The sequence below is a fragment of the Crocuta crocuta genome, unplaced genomic scaffold (genome assembly GCF_008692635.1).
Source record: "Crocuta crocuta isolate KB4526 unplaced genomic scaffold, BGI_CrCroc_1.0 scaffold226, whole genome shotgun sequence".
NCBI lineage: Eukaryota > Metazoa > Chordata > Mammalia > Carnivora > Hyaenidae > Crocuta > Crocuta crocuta.
In genome coordinates, this window is record NW_027530997.1 from 2,026,370 (window position 1) to 2,048,401 (window position 22,032).

Consider the following 22,032-nt stretch of genomic DNA (forward strand, 5'->3'; position numbering starts at 1 on the left):
TAGATTCCTTTCTCCTTTTTTCTTATGTGTATCTATTATGGGTTTTTGATTTGTGGTTATCATTGGGTTTATATATAACATCTTATGTGTATAGCAAACTATATTAAATCAATGGTTCCTTAAGTTTGAGTACATTCTAAAAGCACTAACGTTTTACTCCCCTTCCATGTTTTATTTATATAATGTTGTATGTTGTATCTTTTTATTTTGTATATCATTTTGCTGATATTTATAGAAAAATAATTTTACTAATTGTGTTTTAACCTCCACACTAGCTTTGTAAGCAACTAATCTGCTACCTTTACTGTTTTTTGTGTTTTTCTGTGAAATTGTTTTCATTTATAATTTTTCTCTAGTTTTGTCTTTTTATTCTATTTTAAAAATTTCTTTTAAAATTTCTTGTAAGGCTAGCTTAGTGGTGATAAACTCCTTTATCTTAACTTTGTCTATCTGGGAAACTATTTCTCCTTTTCTTTAGAATGATAATCGAGCTAGGTAGAATATTCTTAATTGTAGTGTTTTGTTTTGCTTTTTAGCACTTTGGATATACCATGCTGCTCCTTTTGGCCTGAAAAGTTTCTGCTGGAAAATCAGCTTTTCCAGCCTCATGGAGTTTCCCTTGTATATAATTGTTTTCTTCTTTCTTGCTGCTTTCAAAATTCTCTCATCATTATTTTTTGCCATTTTAATTAATATGTGTCTTACTGTGGATATCTTTGGTTCAAATTGTTAGGGGATCTCTGTGCTTTCTGGATCGAGATGTCTATTTCTTTTCCTAGGTTAGGCAAGTTTTCAGCAATTATTGCTTTACATAAGTTTTCTGCCCCCTTTTCTCTCTTTTCCTTCTGGGATCTCTATAATGCAAATGTTACTGCAATTGATGATATCACTGAGTTTCTTAACCTATTCTCACTTTTTATTCTTCTTTTCTTTTATCTGTTCAGTTTGGTTGCTTCTCATTCCAAGTCACTGATCCATTACCCTGCATTCTCTAATCTTTGATTGAATCTCTCTACTGTATTTTTATTTGTTTTTTTTTAGAGTTTCATCTATTTTTTATATTTTGTGTCTTTTGTTGGTATTCTAAGTTCACTCACTCTTTCCTGAAGTCCACTGAATATAACCATTACTTTGAATTCTTTACAAGGTATATTGTTTATCTCTGTTTATTTAGATCTCTTGGTGTTTTTTTTTGTCCTGTTTTTTAATTTGGGACATATTCCTCTGTCTCTTCATATTCTCTAATTGTCTGTGCTTGTTTTTAATGTATTATATAATTATGTAATGTTAATGTAAGCTGTATATCTTGATCTTGTAAGTAGTGGTTTTGCGTAGAAGAGGTTCTACAGAATTGTGCCTTGTAGCAATATCCTCCCTGGTCACCAGAACAAGGCGCTCCAGGGGTATCCCTGTGTGGACCATATGTACCCTACTGTTGTGGCTGAATAATGTTTGCCTTCAGCCCAGCCAAATGCAATGAACTTCTTTGCCTAGTATGGACACTCTGGGCAAGGTTTGGTCCCTTGCCATAAGATTCCTGTGTGATGTCACCACAGACTCACAGGTGGGGCAAGCGGGGGGGGGGGGTTAGCAGTCAAGAATAGGTATCTGCTATTAGCCTCTCTGTCACAGTTGTGGTTTCAGCAAAAAAAAAAAAGTATACACACACACACACACACACACACACACACACACACTGTGTGGCCAACAAAGTCATTGATGGGCAAGCCTGGCAGTCAGACCAGCTGTCCACAATTAGCCTCTTTGTCATGGTTGTGAACGCCTTAAACTCCAAGGCTTTATCTTTGTTCAGCCAGTTAAAAGACTTAGTTGCTGGAACTGCAGTCATACTGGTGTGGGCATTATCTTCTTCTCTCCCCTGGACAGGAGTCACTTTTGAGTGCCACTGGTCTCTGCCTGGGTCACTTACAGCATATTCTGTAGCTACTTTGGAGGAATGCCTGCCAAGGTGAATAGATTGAATAGGGGGGTTCCACAAAGAATATAGGGGCAAGACACATAGTGTTGGCAAGGTAGGTGGAAAGTATTAGTGTTAGCTCCTACAAGTATCTGGCTCTCTAGGCCGGGGATGAGAAGAGAAATGGTGTTCGCCACACTTATGTAAACCTTTTGCTTAACCTGGATTTAAACCCTGCTAACTTTAAAAACTTCTGAAGCTAAGCCCCACTGATTTCTAAGGCCAGATGTTACAGGGGCTCCTCTTCCTAGTGTGGACCACTGGTGCCTGAGATGCCTAGTGTGGGGTCTGATCCACTCACTTCTTTGGCCTCCTATTTGTGGTTAGTTTTGCTGGAGTTCCATTCCCAACTGTGTCTCTGCCTCTCTTACCCTTTTCAATGTGGTCCTCTCTCTATGATTGATTTTGGAAGATCTGCCAATCTTCAGGTCATTTTCAGAGTTAGTTGCATAAACTAACTGTTATGTTAGCTGTTATTTTGTATGTCCATGGAACAAGGTGAGCTCAGGATCCTTACTCTGCCATCTCCCCTGTGACTTTAAAATTTGGAGATTATTTTAAAGTAAAATGTTAAAAGATAAAAAATAAATGTCAAAAAAAAAATGCATGCTTGAGAATCCAAAATTCTTAGCAGCTGTCTTATAGACATATGAGTTTGAATTATTTATCTTCTTTTAAAAAGCATGTGCCTTTGCTGAATTTTAAAGAGAGAGATGGACGATTTATTTACATGAGATTTAGGCAGAACCTATCTAGTTCAATAAGTTTATTCACTAAACCTTTCATATATGTATGGCTATCATAAAAATTAAAAGAAAGTAGAAACAAAAAAATGAAACTTACTAAAATATTTAAAAATCCTAAAAACCAGGTGGAAAAATTAAACTGGACTCCCAAGTGGTTTAGAATAGTTGCTATTCACTTGGGCTTAAAAATTATAATTATTTTATTCAAGAACATAAAGGGAAAAATAAGCCAAATATGTGAGGAATTATATAATTTAAGATAAGAATTAAAATCTAATCTTGAATTTTAAAATATCGGAAACTAAGGAATTATTATGTTTAATAGCAGAATACAGAATTATTCATATGAAAGACTACACAATGTAAAATTATGGGGAAAACTGAACTGAGGAACAGAAAAAGAAAGAAGGAAAGAAAATGTAGAAGTATAAAAGGGATATCAAATACAGGCAAAATATCTAAGTCTAAATAGTATATCAGAATAAAATAGACTGAGATTGAAGCAGAAACAGTATTCAAAAAGGTAATGTCTACTAAACTTCCAGAATTAAAGAAAGATTTTAACCCACAGCATCTTTGAGTTTGGACTGTCCTGTAAAGGAAAAGTAAAAAGAAAGACTCATACATAGATTGCCATAGTCAAACTTCCTAAGACCAGAAATGAGAATAAAATCCTTAAAGTGGCAAGAGATAAAAAAGACATAACACTTTTACAAAACCATTGCATCTTTGGCTAACTATTCAACAGAAACTGTGGATGCCAAAAGTTAAAGGAAAGATAATTTAAATGTTGGAAGAAAAATACATATTAACCTAGAATTATTATCAGATTAAATAATTTTGGAAAATATTGGTAGAGTTTATATATTGTTTTATAAACAATTTTGAAATATTGAAAGCCTATAAAGGAAAAGTCTAATGTTGCCTGTTAAGCAGCTAAAAAGTATATTTAAAAAAAATCTTAAAAAATCTAACAAAGCCAAAATTCGTACTTTGGAAAAGATTAATAAAATGATTAGCATTTTGAAAGACTAATCAAGAAAAACAATTACAGTTGCCATTAATAAGTGTCCTGTTATTACAACTATAAGTCAATAAAAGAATGGAACATAAAAGAGTCTAGACACAGAGCTAAACATTATTTTTAGGTATGCTTTACCTACCTAAAACTGGAGGATAGAACATTACTATTTGGATTCATGATAAATCTAGTACTTCACTGTGGTTTTAGGTATTGTAATGGCATACCAAGTTTTAAGTTGTAACTCTTTCAACTGATACGATCATCAGTTTTTCACACTCTCACTGCTGTACAATTATTTGTTGGGTCAGTTGATAAGACAATAGCTGTATCACAAAAATTAAAATTCTGGAGATCACACTCTCGTATACAGCAATGAGTATATAAGCCAGAAAGAATATCACCATTAAGAATGTATTCCTGAGACAATCCCTGTCGGAGACCGAGCCGGCTCCGACAGGTCCAGGGGTCCCTGAAGGATGGACGGTGTCGGCAAAAGAGAATGAGAGAGCCCCGAGATTCTTTCTGATCACCAGGCAGGCATCTCTGTCCTGTCGGTTTTGGTGCCTTTATTTAAAGGTTCAACAACAATATGAGGTCAGAGAAAAGGAATTTCTTACAATGAGAGGTCTTTTGTGATATCAATTGCAGAATTATCCCAGTCATAGTGAATTTACGACCAAGGAAATAACAGGATGCTCTTAGTGAAAGTTAAATTGTATATAGATAAGCTAAGAGTCATTCTGTCTGACTCTCAAGAGGATGAATGATTCTGAATTGGTTAGTTTGTGGAAGTTACCAAGGGGGCTCTATATGTATCAGTCTTTGCATCTGGGTTTATGTTTTAATTACTCTTATCTATCCTCATCCCAGATGCTAGTGTAAGGGAGGATGTCTGTGGAATGTAGGCCCTGAGGAAGGGACTGCCATACATCACCAATTAGTAAGTTATATTCTGCACTCATCTGTACCTTAACTATAAATTAGGCTCTTCTGACATGGGACCAGGCTCAATTGTAACTCTTGTGTTCTTAACCCCCTTTATTATCTAAGTCTTGGATCTGCAAGGCCCATAGGAAGAACCTTTTGACAATGATCCACAGAGCTCTTATCTAAAATCTCTTTTGTAAAGGCAGGAATATGCTTTTCCTATGAGGTAACTGTGTTCAGAATATGGGTCTGATATGGAATATTGTGAGGCCTGGTCAGTACCAGCAGGCTTATATCCAACATGAGCCAGTAGTAGCAGAAGGAGATACCAGTTTTCATTTCTCATGACAGGAGCTGTGCAAACACTGACATTTCCTTGCTGTGACTGCCATCCAGAGAGACCGGTGCGGCTCCCGGCAAATCCCTGTATTTCACAAATATTGTCAATGAATGTAATTTGAAATCAAGTCAAAAGAAATCTGTTTTGGCACCATTCTTTTTGAGAAATCACCCATTTTTCGCATTTCAAAATTTTTATCTAAAATTCATTAGAAAATTTTAAGGTTTAGAAAAGTCTCTAGGAATATGTGTGTGTACGTATATACTGTGTGTATATACACAAGAACATCCTTGAGAGACTGATGCCTCTACTATATGTAACTACTTGTCCATTTTGGTTACTATTCTTCCCATTAAGTCAATAGTCTTGGTGGAATTGCCCATCCATGCATAATTTTTTTTTTTACCATGGATGACAATCCAAACTTTTTGAACTTCCTTCATGGCTTGAAGTGAGATAGCATTGGAACAGAAAATGACTGTCTAAAATTCTTGGTGAACAGTCTTAACATATTGAACACTAATTTGTTAGATTCTTCTTGAATTAGAATGTTATTTTTCCCTATGGCTTATCATCTAAATCACTCCATTTGCAAGCTATGGTGGTAAAAATATGTGAAAATCCTAAAGGAGGACCTGGAGTTTTATCTAGCCCTGTGAAATAAACCTGATGTTGTACTACATGGTAGCAGGTATGTAACAGGTCAGTACTTGAGGCAATATGTTCCTGCACATTTTTCTGGAAAATCAAGAATACCTCAATTCAACAAATGCAGTATTATGAATTAGGAGCTAACGATTGGAGAATTTTCTTGCCGGAATATTGCAACAGGATAGTTTAGCAAGTTGTACTTCATTTTTTGTTTTCTTAAAAAGAGGTAATTTCCACCTGTCCAGCCTAACTCTACCCCCAACTATAGAACAGGTATAAAGATAGGACACATGGTGTTTTAGGCTGAGAATTGCCTGTTAAACTTCATTCATGGCACAGACACATAAATGCAAATATTATTGAGTCAGTAATATCTGTTATGAGATTTGTATGCCTTTTTTTCACTAATCATTTTTTCTTCTTTTGTGTGAATCACATCATAAACTTCACTAAGCCTGTCTTTAGCATATCTGTAATGGTGATGATTTTCAAACACTCATTATGTCTATTTTTCCATTCTTGTCTCAGAATGAATATTCTGATCTTTCTGACAATAGTATAGAGAGAGACTGCCAGAAGTCTCCAAAGCTAAATAGAAGTACATTTAAAACCTGGTATTTTTCTGAGCATTTTACTATTGACTCGACTATTTTTAAACTGGCTATTTCTATCTTATCAGAAAATAAACAATGATGTCCATACTAATAGGTATAGGCAAAAGGTTGGTAGAAAACAGGCAGACAACAACAACAACAACAACAACAACAAACCCTTACCTTTAAATGACAGAAAACATCACTAAATGCTGAATGGCATGACTAAACTAAAAAAATAAAACAACACAAAACCAAAACTGAATGCAAATGATAGAAACACAAAATAAAAAAGAAAGGTAAGATCTTGATTCAATGCCTTAGGTGAAACCTGTACCTCACATTGTCAGTAGCATGACATTATTATCTCAGAATAGCTCTCTTTCATTTGATGTCTTCCATTTATGGAGAACTTTTGAGAATGCAGTTTCAAAACTCTCACTGAGATGATAAAGAGTGACAACCTGTGTGTCTTCTCAATTGGAGGTAATACATCTAAGGACCTATCTTCTGGTGAATAGCTGATATTCTATTGGCTATAAGTTTATGACAGTGCACTTTTTTAAATGCACTTCTTGACATTTTCATTTTATGGAAAGATATTTTTAAAAAGTCCTCATGTTTTGAGCTTGTGGAAACTCCTTGGAAGGATCCTGAGAAAAAGCAGATTACATCTTGATGCAGTATGGCTAAGTATATTTCATGAATCCTTTGAAGACCTTATCATGTCATCTTAAACTAATTTTAAGTCCAAAATTGGGGTGGGGGGAATAGCCAACTTTGTAGAATACTTGATAACTTTTACTGTGAGAATCCATGATTCTGTAGGACATACAGGCCAGAGAGAACACAATTGTCTATAGAATCCAAAGAGTGTCAGGTTGTTTAGATACTATGAATTTAATAGTGTCAATGGCTATCTCTACCTGCAAATGAAGGAGAAACAATATTTTATATAGGACTAGGCTTTCCAAAGCTCTTTCATACAGTCTCAACAAAATGGTTGCCTTTGTCATTAGAGTAATAGATTGGAATTCCCAAGTTGAGGACTAAAAAGCTAAGGGTGACATCAGCAAGACGGAGGATAATGAAGGCCTAGACACTTCTCTTCCCATGGGGACATGGATTAACAACAACAATCTGACAAAATACCGCAGTGAGAAATTCAGAAAGCAGTTAAAAGATTTCTACATTCCAGATGAGAGCAAAACCAATTGCATCAAATCCCCAGCAGAAAAGTTGTGACACTCTCCACTCCAGCTTCTACCCTCCAACTCCACATTAAGTGTAGTACATATGGGAAGATACCTCCAACTCACATCTTCCTGAGGCAGGAAAGTCAAATGTACATACAACTGAAACTTAGGGAGGCTAACCAAGGGACCACTTTTGTCTTTCCTGTATCCAAGTACTGACTTACTACAGGACTGGAGAGGGCACAATATCAAAGACACCAGGGGGATCTTCTGAGCAGAAACTAGCAAACCTTTTCAAATTGGAGACTACATCCAAAATCCCAGAGAGTATGCATACCCAGAAAAGGCTTGAAAGTTCTCCAGATCTCTAGCAGTAATGAGACCACAAAGTCTGAGACAGTTGGCTGATTCTTCAAATGCTGAAATCTCTGGGCGCCTGGGTGACTCAGTCGGTTGGGTGGCCAACTTCGGCTCAGGTCATGATCTCACAGTTCATGGGTTTGAGCCCTGCATCAGGCTCTGTACTGACAGCTCAGAGCCTAGAGCCTGCTTCAGATTCTGTGTCTCCCTCTTTCTCTGCCCCTCCCTTACACATGCTCTCTCTCTCTCTCTCTCTCTCTAAATTGAATAAATATTAAAAACAAAAATGCTGAAATCTCAACAAGATACAACAAGACATGCAAAGAAACAGGGAACTGCCACATTCAAAGAAATATATCTCCAGAAATTGAATTACCAAATAGAAAGCAAAATTACCATTTGAAGGATTCTTAGTGAATTAAAAGATATCACGGATAGACAAATAAGGAAAATAATGTATAAAAAGTAAGTGTATTACCAGAGGTATAGAAAATATTTATTAAAAATAAACAAACTTGGAGCTAAAAGAATATAACTGAATTAAAAATTTTACTGTCAGGAACAACACCTAAGTTGACCACATAGAAAAAAGAATTGGTGAACTTGAAGAAAAGACTTTCAAATTTACCAAGGAAGAAGAGCAAAATTAAAAAAGAAGACATATGAAAAGATTCTTAAGGGATGTATGGAAGACTCTCAAGGAGAACCATGTATGCATTATGGGAGCCCCAAAGGAAGTAGAAAGGAAAAGCTGCAGAAATCTCTTTAAGGAAACAATGGATTAAAATGTTTACAAATCTGAGGAGAGAAATGATCACATAAATTCAGAAACTTAAAGAACTAGGATACACCAAGACGTGTTATAAACAAATTGTCAAAATCACGAAAGGAAAAAGGAGCAAGAACTGTCATGTATAAGTAAACTCAGATTATCAGTAGATTTCCCAGGAGAAACCTTATAGGGTACAGGAGAATGAGATATTATATGCAAAGTACTGCGGGTGCGAGGGTGTTGCCAACCAAGAATACATTATCTGTTAAAACTGTCCTTAAAAAGCAAACAAAAAATTAAGACTTTCTCAGATAAACAAAAACTAAGGGGATTTGTCACCACGAGGCCTACCTTATATGAAATGCTAAAAAGAGTCCTACATACTGAAGTAAAAGACAAGTAGCAACATAAAACCACACAAAAATATGAAATTCCCTAGTAAAGGTAAATATAAGATGGACCAGATGTTAGGCCACAAAATTTAAGGAGTAATTTAAGGAATATCAAAACTATACAAAATATCTTGTCTTAACAAGTTTTAAAATATTGAAATTTACAAAAAGTATCTTCTCTGACTATAGTGGTATTAAACTAGAAATAAATAGAAGGAAAATGGGAAAATCCACTAATACTTGGAAATTTAAAAACACCTTCTTAAACAACCAGTGGGTCAAAGAAAAATTATAAGGTAATTTAGAAAATATCTGAAGATAAATTAAACTGGAATCACAAAACTCATACCAAAACTTATGAGATGCAACAAAAGCAGGACCAAGATGAAAGTTTGTAGAGGTAAACATAGTAAAAATTAAGAAAGAGCTAGACAATGACCTAACCTTATGCCTCAAGAAACTGGAGTAATAAGAACAAACTAAACCCAAAGTCAGCAGAAGGAAGGATAATAAAAATTAGACCAGCTATAAATTAGAGAGTAGAAATAATAGAAAAAATTTGTAAAACCAAGAAAATGGACAAACCTTTAGCAGGCTAAGAAAAATAAATAAAGTCATAAATAAATATTATAGAAAACTATTATAAAAAATTTTGACAATTATACACCAAATGTATAAACCTAGAAGAAATGGATAAATTCTTAGAAACATACAGCCTAACAAGTTGAGCCATGAAAAATACACAATCTGAACAAAACTATAACCTATGGGCTTGATTCAATAGTCAAAACCTTGCAATATAAAAAAGTCCAAGACCAGATAGATTCCCTAGAGAATTCTACCAAACTATTTTTTAATATTCATTTATTTGAAAATGAGAGAGTGTAGATGGGGGAGGGTCAGAGAGTGAGAGAGAGAATCCCCAGCAGGTAATGGAGCCTAATGTGGGACTGGATCCCACACTGAGAGATCAGGACCTAAACTGAAATCAAGAGTCAGCCGCTTAGGGATGCATGGGTGGATAGGTGGTTCAAGCACCTGAATTTGGCTCAGGTCTTGATCTTGCAATTCTTGAGTTCAACCCCTCCTCCCCCCAGGGCTCTGTACTGGCAGCTCAGAGCCTGAATCCTGCTTTAGATTCTGTGTCTTGTTCTCTCTGCCCCTCCCGCACTCATGCTCTGTCTCTGTTTCTCTCTCAAAAATAAATAAATATTTTAGAAAAAGAGAGAGAGAGGCTTAACCGATTGACCTACCCAGGAACCCCACGACAAAATTTCTAAAGAAGAATGAGCAGAAATACTTCTCAAACTCTTCCAAAGACGCAAAAAGCAGAGGACACTCCCAAACACATTTTATGAGGCTGGTATTACCCTGATAGCAAAACCAAATAAAGACACAACAGAAAACAAAACAAAACAAAACAAAAAAACAGAAAAACAAAAAACAAAACAAAACAAAAACGCTACAGACCAATATCCCTGAGGAATATTGATGAAAAATCCTAAGCAAAAATCTGGAAAACCAAATTCAACAACACATTTAAAAGATTATACATCATGAACAGATGGGATTTATATCTCAAATATAAGATGGTTAAACACATAAAAATCAATCCATGTAATTCATAACATCTGTAAAATGAAAGAACCATATGATCATCTCAATAGATACAAAAATGGAACATGATAAACTCCATCACCCTTTCATGATGAAAATATTTAACTAGAAATAGAAGGAAACTATCTCAAGACAATAAATACCTTTATGAAAATCCCACAGCTAACATAATGGGGAAAACTGAAATCTTTTCTTCTAAGATCCGGAATGAACCAGTGACACATTTTTTCCCCACTACTATTCAAAATGATACTGGAAGTTTTACTTAGAGCAATCAGACAAGAAAAAGAAATAAAAGGCATACAAATTAGAAAAGAATTTAATTTATCTATATTCATAGATGAGAAGATCTTATATGTAGAACCCCCTAAAAAATCTACACAAAACCACAAACAAACAATCAAAATGCCCTGGTACAACTAGTAAATGAATTCACCAAAGTTGCTAGACATAAAATCAATAGCCAAAAATCAATTACATTTGTATACCCTAACAATTACTAATCTGTAAAGGAAATTAGGGGAAAAAATCTCTATAACTGTAAAATCTCTCTAACTATAGCACCAAAAAGTAAAAATAAAACACTTACGACTTAAAAGACTTATACACTGAAGGTTACAAACCATTGCTAAAGCAAGGAAGGAAGGAAGGAAGGAAAGAACGAAGGAAGGAAGGAAGCAAGGAAGGAAGGAAGGAAAGAATGAAGGAAGGAAGGAAGCAAGGAAGGAAGGAAAAGAAAAACAACGAAAGAAAAATGAAAGACATAAAGACATGCCCATAGATTAGAAATATTATTTTTTAAGTGTCCACACTACCCAGCACCCAAAGCAATGTACAGATTCAATGCAATCCCTATCAGAATCTCAATGTTATTTTTTACAGAAATATTGTTTTAAAAAAAACAACCACAATTAATATGAGATCTCAAATGACCCCAAACAACCAAAACAACTTTTTGGACATTAGTGATTTTCCCCTTCTTTTAGTAGTTAAAGGAAAGCTGGATGGAAATATTTGAAGAATATAAGAATTTACCTCCAAGGTATAAATCATATCCTAGGAGATTTATTACTTTTGACAATATTAAAACAAGAATTGGAAGTTTAATATTCTTTCTGAGCCAAAATAGAAGGTAGGTAGTTGTAATTAATCTTAGAGGTTCCTTCATATTTAATACAAAGAGGTCATTTGCATATTTGGATAATACGAGAATCACAGGGAAACCTAAGGGTCCTCAGGGTCATGACTAGAGGATTTGAAAAGTACTAAGAACAGTGCCTTAGTAAACTCCATAGACATAAGTGTCCAATATATTCTTATGTCTTCCAAAAAATAAATTATATTTATTTTTTTTGTTACAAAGGGACATTCGTGTAAAGATTATAGACTGGGGCATGGGAAGTATCCATAGGTTATTAAAAACAGACTCTGAGGCAGAACTGTGTGACAATGACAGGTGTCTGATGTTCATATTCCATACCTTCATCTATCAAACATTTGTAGACTTGTTATTTAATATTTAGATGCATAACTCCATGATTATTTAAAGATAAAGTAGAAAATCGGGCACTTGATTCTCATTCAGATCACCTTCACTGATCAACTGGGCAAGTTTATTTTTCAGTTTTTTAGTGAACACAGGACATTTTCTTATAGAAAACAACCCAGGGTTTATTTCTGCTTGCAGTTACTGCCAGTGCCTTCTTCAAAAGACTCTCTTCTTTTATACATTCCTGTATGTAATGACCAGAAGGAACTAGCTATTGTTTTGTTTATAAGGCTATCATCATCAGTTTTTCCTGGGTCTCTTTCTACTTTTATTCTAAATGTTCAGAAAGTATTTGGAGGTCTGGCAATGAGTCAATCTCCTGTTACAATTTTGCTGTAGTTTAAGCGCTCTATTTCTGGTTTCAGGCCAGTCACAAAACGTGAAGACAAAGATTGGACATAATCTGTTTTGAGAATCTACATCTGGTTGGTACATAAAAGGATTTACCTATTCCTGAAGTCTTCTCTTTGCTTGCAGGACTGTATTAATATATAATCTATTTTCATGGTACCAAAGATATTATAGAGCATTTTCAGCATTTTGAAACCACTCTAGTTCCCTATGCAAAAGGGGTCTCTCAAATCAGTCTTAAGATCTTCCTTTTCTTCATTCACCATCCATTACATGAGAGATTGTTAGAACTACTCTAAATTCTTGTATACAGATGAATTTATGTTCATCTTTTTGGGTTTTAGGATTTTAACAATAGCTTTCACCTATTTCCAAGACAAGGTCCTAAAATAAGCTGTTAGTGGTTTGTTCTATTCTAATTATGGCTCGACTTTAACAGGCAATTAGGCATTGGAAGTTTCTTTTGGTGGGTGGAGGGTCAGCCAATAGGTAAATTAGATCAGACAGAAAGGTAGAGGCAGAGAGCAATGGAAATATATATGATAAGGGAAAGCGTATGTTGGAATAAAAACCATTAGGTTTAATTTATTGTTTGGGGAATGTAAAAGGGCTAAGTTGTCAATACACTTTTTCTTCGCCTTAGTGACACAAAATAATTTTGCAATCTGAATCTATTTGGAAACTTTCTTACACAGTTAAATGTAGAACATTGGATGATTTGGGTTAATTTTTTTTAATTCTAATTTATTTTTCAGATGAATAATTTATTTTAGAAGTTTATGTTAGGTGAACATAGGAAAAAAAGGATCTTAGAGAGCAAATCTATATTTTGAAAAGCAAGCAGTTTGGGGTTTTCGTTTTTTGTTTTTAGTGTGTAATTTATTGTCCAATAGGGCAACTGTTGCCCAGATGGGCAAACTATTTGCCTAGATAAATTGCTTTTCAAGAATTTGCTGAAGTGAATTGTAAAGTTATTTATTAGTTTGTGGACTCATTTTCTTGGCAAGCATTTATTGAAATAAATACCTAAGTTAAGCTGATGAAGACTGTCTATGTTCTAAGTCCCGATAGTTGAGCTGTATTGAAACTCATGGTCTCAATTTCACAGAAAAGTGTAAATCTTCTTTTCAATTATTAAAGCAGGCTATTGGTATCATTGGTCCTAAATTTACTGGGGACGGGGGGGAAGTGAAGTCTGCATACAATATGGCCCAGATTTCTGGGAAACTTGAGGTTTTATAGGAATTTTATATATAAAAATCCATACGTACTATTCAGTAAAGAATTTAACCTACCCATGAAGAGGTCTGGCCTTTGTTTTCAGCTCCTGAGAGGTAATCACTAATGTATTGGAACATGGTGCCAGTCAAAAGTGTTTGTTTACTTGGGGGCTTTGGGACACTCTAAGTTGTCTACCATTGTGATTTCTGGTAAGGATCTCAGTCTTATTGTATCAACTGGACCACTAGAGGGTCTGGGAGGTGAGGTCAGTCATGTGGACAGTTAACCATGTCCATGTGATGGAGCCCAGATAAAGACTCTGGACATGACGAGTCCTGAGTGAACTTCTCTTGTTGCCAAAACTACATGCATTTGTCACACATAATTGCTGGAAGGCGAGAACAATTGGAAACTCCATGTTTGGAATCTTTTAGACTCTGCCCATGGGTCTCTTCCCTTGACTGATATTAATCTGTACCCTTTTATTATAACACTCCATAAATGTGAGTATGACTGCCTTTAGTGAGCTCTGTGAACCCATCCAGCAAATTAATAAAACTACGAGTGATCTTGGCAACTACTGAATTTGCAGCTGGTGTCAGAAGAGATGTTGATCTGTGGTATGTTTCATAACTTTGCATACACATATATACCTACATATACCTATATACATCTATATATAAAAGTAACATTTTCATATGTTATATACTTAAAGTGACTAAGGCAAGTATACATGTATATATGTATGTGTGTATATATATAAACATATATATTATATATAACATTATAGATAATGTATGTTTGTATATACACATATGTATGTTATATATACAAACATACATTATATATACACACATATGTATTATTGTTTCTCTACCTATTTTAAAACTTTAACGGCTTTATCCAATGTTTCCTATAAAAAGATTTGTAGGATAAATAATTTCTTTCATTCAAAAGAAATACAAACTTGGCTTAATTCAAAGGGAAAAATATGACTACAGATGATTCTCTCTGTAAGATTTTATTGTTTTCTTTTTGTTAATTAGGAAAATTTTATTTTACTTTAGCAACCAGGAAACTAAGGATCAAATTGAAGCCCAATGTAAAATCTAGTCACAATCAGATAATTAAGGTTAAGTTCTTTAATATCTTTATCTTAATATTTTCCTAAATACTAGCACAATGTCTCTGAAACAGAACTGATTATTATTTACTCAAATAATGCACCCCAGTTTTCCTGTGCCATAATTTCCTCCTTCTAGTGTGATGTGATGAGAAACAGATATCACCCTAAAATACCAGGTCAGGATTATAGGTAAGGAATAATAATAAAAAAAAAAGAATCTGTGCTTTTATTAGAATAGAGAGGCAGCTGAGGTCTCACTCCTTCCAATTTTGAGAATATTGTTAGAAACATAAGGAGAAAGGTGCTGGGTCCTCATGCTTTGTGATGTAAACAAATTTCATCAAGGGAAGAGGTGTGGTGCTTAGCTGGCTCAGCAAGCCACTCTTGATCTTGGGGTTGTGAGTTCAAGCCCCACATTGCCTGTAGAGATTACTTAAAAATAAAATCTTAAAAGAAAAATTCTTCAGTGGGACATAAACCTGGAGTTTCCAGCTTAACAACCCAGGGATGTCTCTGCCACTGTTTTGTCAACTAAGTTTATGTAATATTCTAAATCCTTTATTGTTGTTTCAAAAGTATTCACAGCATATTCACTGGGAGTAGAATCCATCTCAACAAGCCACTGTTTTTGCTCATACATAAGAAGCAACTCTTTTGGGGCGACTGCATGGCTCAGACGGTTAAGCGTCTGACTTCGGCTCAGGTCATGATCTCGCGGTTTGTGGGTTTGAGCCCCGCGTCGGGCTCTGTGCTGACAGCTCAGAGCCTGGAGCCTGCTTCAGATTCTGTGTCCCTCTATCGCTCTGCTCCTTCCCTGCTCATTCTCTGTCTCTCTCACTCTCTCAAGGATAAATAAACATTAAAAATTTAAAAAAAAAAAGAAGCAACTCATCCTTTGAAGTTTTATCATGAAATTGCATCAATTCATTCACATCTTCAGGCTCCCTTTCTAGTTTTCATGCTATTGCTACCACATCTTCAATTATTTCCTCCACTCATGCCTTGAAACCTTCAAAGTCGTCCATGAGGGTTGAAATCAGTGTCCTCCAAACTCTTGTTCATGTTTATTTTTACCTCTTCGATGAATCCATCCTAAAAGGTGTTAGATGTACTTCGCCCAGATCTATCAGAGGAAACATTATCTATGGGAGACAGCTGTCTCTTCTACAATAAGATTTGAAATTTGAAATTACTTTTTGATCCATGGGCTGAAGAATAGATGTTTTGTCACCAGACATGAAAATAATATTAATCTCATTGTACCTCTCCATCAGAGCTCTTGGATGTCCAGGTGTATTGTCAGTGAGCAGTCATATTTTGAAAGAAATGTTTTGTTTTTTTCTTTCTGAGCAGTAGGTCTCAACAGTGGGCTTAAAATATTTAGTAAACCATGCTGTAAACAGATGTGCTTTTATCCAGGCTTTGTTATTTCACTTCCAGAACAGAAGCAGAGTAAATTTAACATAAATCTTAAGAGCCCTAGGATTTTTGGAATGGTCAACAAGCCCTGGCTTCAACTTAAAGACACCATCTGCATTAGCCCCTAACAAGAGAATCAGCCTACTTGCTGAAGCTTTGAAGCCAGGCATTGACTTCTCTGTAGCTATGAAAGTCCTAGATGGCATCTTCTTCCAATAGAAGGCTGTTTTCACTTACATTGAAAATCGTTTGTTTTAGTATAGCCACCTTCATTATATTTAGATCTCCTGGATCACTTGTTGCAGCATCTACATCAGTAGTGGCTTTACTTTGAATGTTTGTGTTATGGAGACAGCTTTCCTTAAACCTCATGAACCAACTTCTGCCAGCTTCCACCTTTTCTTCTGCAGCTTCCTCACCTCTCTGTCTTCATAGAATTGAAGAGTGTGCTCTGGAGTAGGCTTTGGCTTAAGGGACTGTGTGGTTGGTTTGATTTTCTATCCAGACCACTCAAACTTTCTTCATATCAGCAATAGGCTGTTTTGCTTTCTTACTATTTGTGTGTACTTTTCATTTCCTTCAAGAACTTTTCCTTTTCATTCACAACATGGCTGTTTGGTGCAAGGACCTAGTTTTTAGCCTATCTCAGCTCTCAGCAAGCCTTCCTCAGTAAGCTTAATCATTTCTAGCTTTTGATTTAAAGAAATGTGTAACTCTTTTCTTCACTTGAACACTTAGAGGCCATTATAGGGTCATTAATTGGGCTTAATTTCAATATTGTCATATATGAGGGAATAGGGAAACCTTAGGAGAGGGACAGAGATGGCCCAGCCAGTGGGGCAGTCAGAACGCACACATTTACTAAGTTCACCATCTTATATGGGCACAGTTTGTGACACCCCCAAAATTACAATAGCAACATCAAAGATGACTGATCCCAGATCAACATAGTAATGAGAAAGTAAACTATTTTAAGAATTACCAAAATATGACATAGAGACACAAAGGGAGTAAGTGCTATTGGATAAACGGTGTTGATAGACATGCTCAGCAAAGGATTTACACAAGCCTTCAATTTGTAAAATGTACAGTTATTTTTGAAGCACAATAAAATGAGGTATGACTTTTTGCCACTTAAATTTTGTTTTCTGTTTGTCTTCTCCACTTTTGTGGAGAAAAATAATCTCTATGTGTTCTCTTTCCTGTAGGTTCCTTTATTATTTTGTAGCATTATCTTTTTATGGTTTTACTAAGGATTGTTTTAAGTATACATTATATTAGATGCAATGTGTGTATACATTACATTAGAATTGAAGCTATTATTTTAGAGTTTTACTAAAGTGTAGAAATCTATGTCTGCTATTATGTCTTTCCTCTTCTTTGCTTATAACTGTCGTCAATATTTCCTCTGCATATGTTTAGAGCTACATTAAACATTGCTATAATTTTTTTATTCAACCATCAAAATTTAGAAAACGTAAAAGAAGGAAAGACTATTGGACTTACCTTTACTTACTTTTTCCTACTGCTCAAGATTCCTTCTTAATCATTCTCTGAGGGTGAGTTTGTTGACAACAAATTCTCATAGTTTCTTTGTATCTGAAAATATGTTGATTTCCTTTCCATTCCTGAAGGATATTTTAACTTGATATAGAACTCTGGATTGCCAGTTCCTTTCTTTATGGGCTTGAACACTGATGTATCACTTCCTTCTGGTCTCCATAGTGTATAATGAGAAATTGACTTTCATTTGAATTGTTTTTATTCACTGATGAGGTTTTGTTTCTCTCTCACTGTTTTTAAGTATCTTTAGTTCACAGCACTCTCAGACACCACTTGGGCATGGATGAGGGTGGATTTAAAGAATGCATTATAGTTTTATAATTGGTGGAAATCTAGCCCCTCTACTCAATCTTTGGTGTTATGGATTGGGATGAGGCCAGTTTTTTCTATGCTGTCTGTCTACAGTCTAGCAGTTTTCTAAAAGTTTTCTGTTATCCAAGGCTGTCCCTTTCCTTTAGATAAAGACAGCAGGAATTTTGAAAGATTACTTGCTCCCATTGGCATTTCTGAGTTTCTGGCTTCTTCAACACAAGTATGGGAATCATGTGGCAAAAACAAAACTTAAGAACTCACCACTGTGTCTTCCATTGGGTTGCAAGGTTCGTAGCCAGTCTCATTTTGTATGTAATGTTCAGGGGAGTTAGTCGGATTTAATGAGAGCAATGTGCAAAAGTATGTTTCCTCCATCTTTCTGTAGGTAAAATCCTTCTATGGGCTTTGAAAATGACATTCCTTACTTTCTTTTTTCTTTCTATCTATCATCTATCTGTCTGTCTCCAAAATGTTCCAAAAGTATCTTTGGTTCATTATTCTATAATGTCTCATGCATTTCCCACCCGATTTTCATTTTTAAACAGATTCTACGTAAAAACTGTGAGGAAATCTTAGATCAATTTTGTTTTGAGTATATATGCAAGAAAAAGTGCACAGTGTGCTATTTTTCTTTTATGGCATATAACATAAGAATAGCTATGCTTATTTATAGTCCATTATTCTGCAAAATAATTTAAACATCAGAGGGTTAAGCGTTCAGTGACTTCCAAGGTGTATCTAGGAAATGTAATCTAATCAGGCAACTAAGATATACCCTCCAGCAAGTAGAGTATATGAAACTGTTAACCTAAGGTTAGAAATAATTTCAGAGGGAATGACTTCCAATTAAATGTAATTCTTGTCTCAGTGTAGGTGGAATCAACATTGTACATGCAATTTTATGGGTTGCAGAAATAAAACATCATCATCAAGTAATCAAAGATTCTAAACCTCATGACCAGATTTTTCTTCTTTTCTTTTTTCTAGATGAACTCAATTTCAATCTATCTAGGACCATTTCAATAACATGGAAACATTTCTGAAACAGATATCTATATTACTAAACCTGACTGATTTACAGAATCAGCATATCATCAGATATTGAGTACTGGGAATACTTGTAAAAAAAAATGTCCAGAGCCAGAAATACTTTGTGAACAATGCTGCTCATACTATGGTTCTATAATAGTGACCAGTTGCACCTACGGAACAATCTCATTTGGTTTTTATTACTTTTTATTTTTAACTTTAGTACTAAAGTGCTGAGACAGCTAAGTAAGCACAGAGGCACTTTTTGAATACTAATCTCTTAGACAGCGACCTCTGTTATAGCAAATACATTTTTAATGGGAAAAAAGATAGAAAGTTTGAACACTAAATGAATTTAGAATTTACCTTTTTTTCTTATGAGATGTAAATTTTCCACCTCATGATTATTCTTTTTATTACTTTAGTAGAGTAAATGTCATTTGTAGAACTGGTGAGCTGCTGCAGAATACTTTATAGCAAAAACAACTGCTACTTTAATCATATTGGCACACTTTATGGCTATGCTATAAAGTATTTTTTATACCTGACACTTATGACAGAAAACAAAATCAAACTAAGCCTTATGAGTATTGTTTTTCTCTGAATATATAAAACAGAAGAATGTAATAATAATTGAAAATATATTTTCAGGAATTAAGTATTCAAGAATAAGGAAAAGAACTGTCTATATTAGATTAGAAACAATATATGAATAGAAAATGAATAAAATATCAAGTATATGATTATGCAGGTTATACTTTTTATAATAATTTCTGGTATAGGGTATATTTTCAACTATTTGTTTCTAATAGAAAAAAACTATAAATAGCCTTCTAAACATTATCATGAACTTATTTTCTTGATTCTTTAATATTTACTGAAGCTAATCATGAGTAAATTAATGTCTAGGCTCTTAAATCATCAGTTTAAATGCCCTGTTCTATTCATTGTAAATGTTCACTACACAGGAATATAGCCATCTTTATTCTCAAGGAATGTGCAAATTTCCCAAGATAACTTATGGTTGAAATATCACCAGTGATTTGACCATTCTGTATTTAAATTGATTAGGTACATCAAACTCAGTGGTAGGTGTCATCATACACAGCTATAGGGACTGGCCAAAATCAAATAGTCTCCTTAAATAGTGATGTCATTTGATGGTAAGTCAGATGATTGAAGGAAAGAATAGAAACTAAACAAGTATCAGGTATTGTTTTCTGGCCAATTATTTCACCTGAGCAATCACATCAGATGGGAGACACAAGCTTTTTTGATCTTTATGTTATATATTATTATTGAGATAACGTCTACAGTGAGAAATTTTATGTTTTTATTTTCATCAGTGACTCAAGTATTTTTCCTAAACACTGAAATAAGTGCCTCATATGACATACTTTATTATATGACATTGTATATTATGATTTATTAAAATTTGAATGTTAAATCTATACTTGCTATGGGAAGTTATATGTATTTCATTTGTATGTGCCCTATATAGGTAGATTTAAACATTTTATATGTGTATGTGTAGATACAAATACTTTATATCTGTTTGCTTTACAACTTTTACACTAGATTAGTAAATTTAGATTTTTCTTTGACTCTTTAATTATTTAATTTTCATATAATTAATAACATTGAATTTATGTGGTAGAAAATAGTTTTACAAAACATACAGTATTAAATTATTTAACAAAAAAGTGATAGAGCAAAATGTTTTCTCTTTTATTGAAGATGGTTGACATACAATATTATTAGTTTCAGATGTATAACATAGTGATTTGATAATCATACACATGAAATGCTCACCACAAGCATCAAGCATCACAGTTAACATCTCTCACCATACAAAAGTTTTACAATATTATTCACTATATTCTGTACCTTCTATCCTTGGGAATTATTTATTTTATAACTGGAAGTTTGTACCTTTTATCCTCTTTACTTATTTCACCAATTTCTCAACCTCTTACTGGCAACAACCAGTTTGCTCTCTGTATTTGTAAGTCTATTTTTTTTGTATTTTTATGCTTTGCTTTTTAGATTTCACATATAAGTGAAATCATACAGTATTTTTCTTTCTGTCTGACATATTTCTCCTAGCAGAATACCCTCTAGATCCATACATGTTGTCACAAATGGCAAGATTTCATTCTTTCTTATGCCAGAATAATATTCTATTGTCTAAATTCACAGTATCTTCTTTATCCATTCATCTATTTATGGACATTTAGGTTGCCTCCATATCTTGGCTATTGTAAATAATGCTGTAATAAACACAGGGGGACATATATATTTTAAAATTACTGATCTTGCTTTCTTCGGGTAAAAAAAATCAGAAATGTAATTATTGAATCATATGGCATTTCTATTTTTAATCTTTTGAGTAATTTCTATACTGTTACCCATAGCAGTTGTCCCAACATACATTCATAATAGTGAATGAAGTTCTTTTTTTCTCCACATGCTCATCAACATTTGTTATTTCTTGTCTTTTTGATACTAGCTATTTCTGAGGTGTTATCTCATGTGGTTTTGATTTACATTTTCTTGATTAGTAACGTTGTGTCTATGTAAACATGTCTTGTTTACATGTGTCTATTGACCACGTGTATATCTTTTTTGGGAAAAATGATTATATAGGTCCTCTGCCCATTTTTAAATCAGGTTTTCATTTTTGTTTTGTGTGTGTGTGTTCAATTGTAGACACTTTTTATATATTTTGGACCTTAACCTCTTATTGGATATTTCATTTACAAATATGTTCTTTCATTCAGTAGTTTGTCTTTTAGTTTTGTTGATGGTTTTCTTCTCTCTACAGTTTCTTTTTTTTTTTTTTTTTTTTTTTTTTTTTTTTTTTTTT

The 22,032-nt window shown here is 34.2% G+C and overlaps 1 long non-coding RNA gene across 1 annotated transcript in view; it reads left to right on the forward strand.

Moving 5' to 3' along the window:
* Window positions 1–14,174: 14,174 nt before the first annotated feature.
* The window catches only part of LOC144236873 (uncharacterized), a 46,861-nt gene continuing 39,003 nt past the window's right edge, over window positions 14,175–22,032 (forward strand). The window contains exon 1 of the long non-coding RNA XR_013336673.1: window positions 14,175–14,337. This is a non-coding gene — a long non-coding RNA (uncharacterized LOC144236873). The remainder of the gene's footprint in view (window positions 14,338–22,032) is intronic.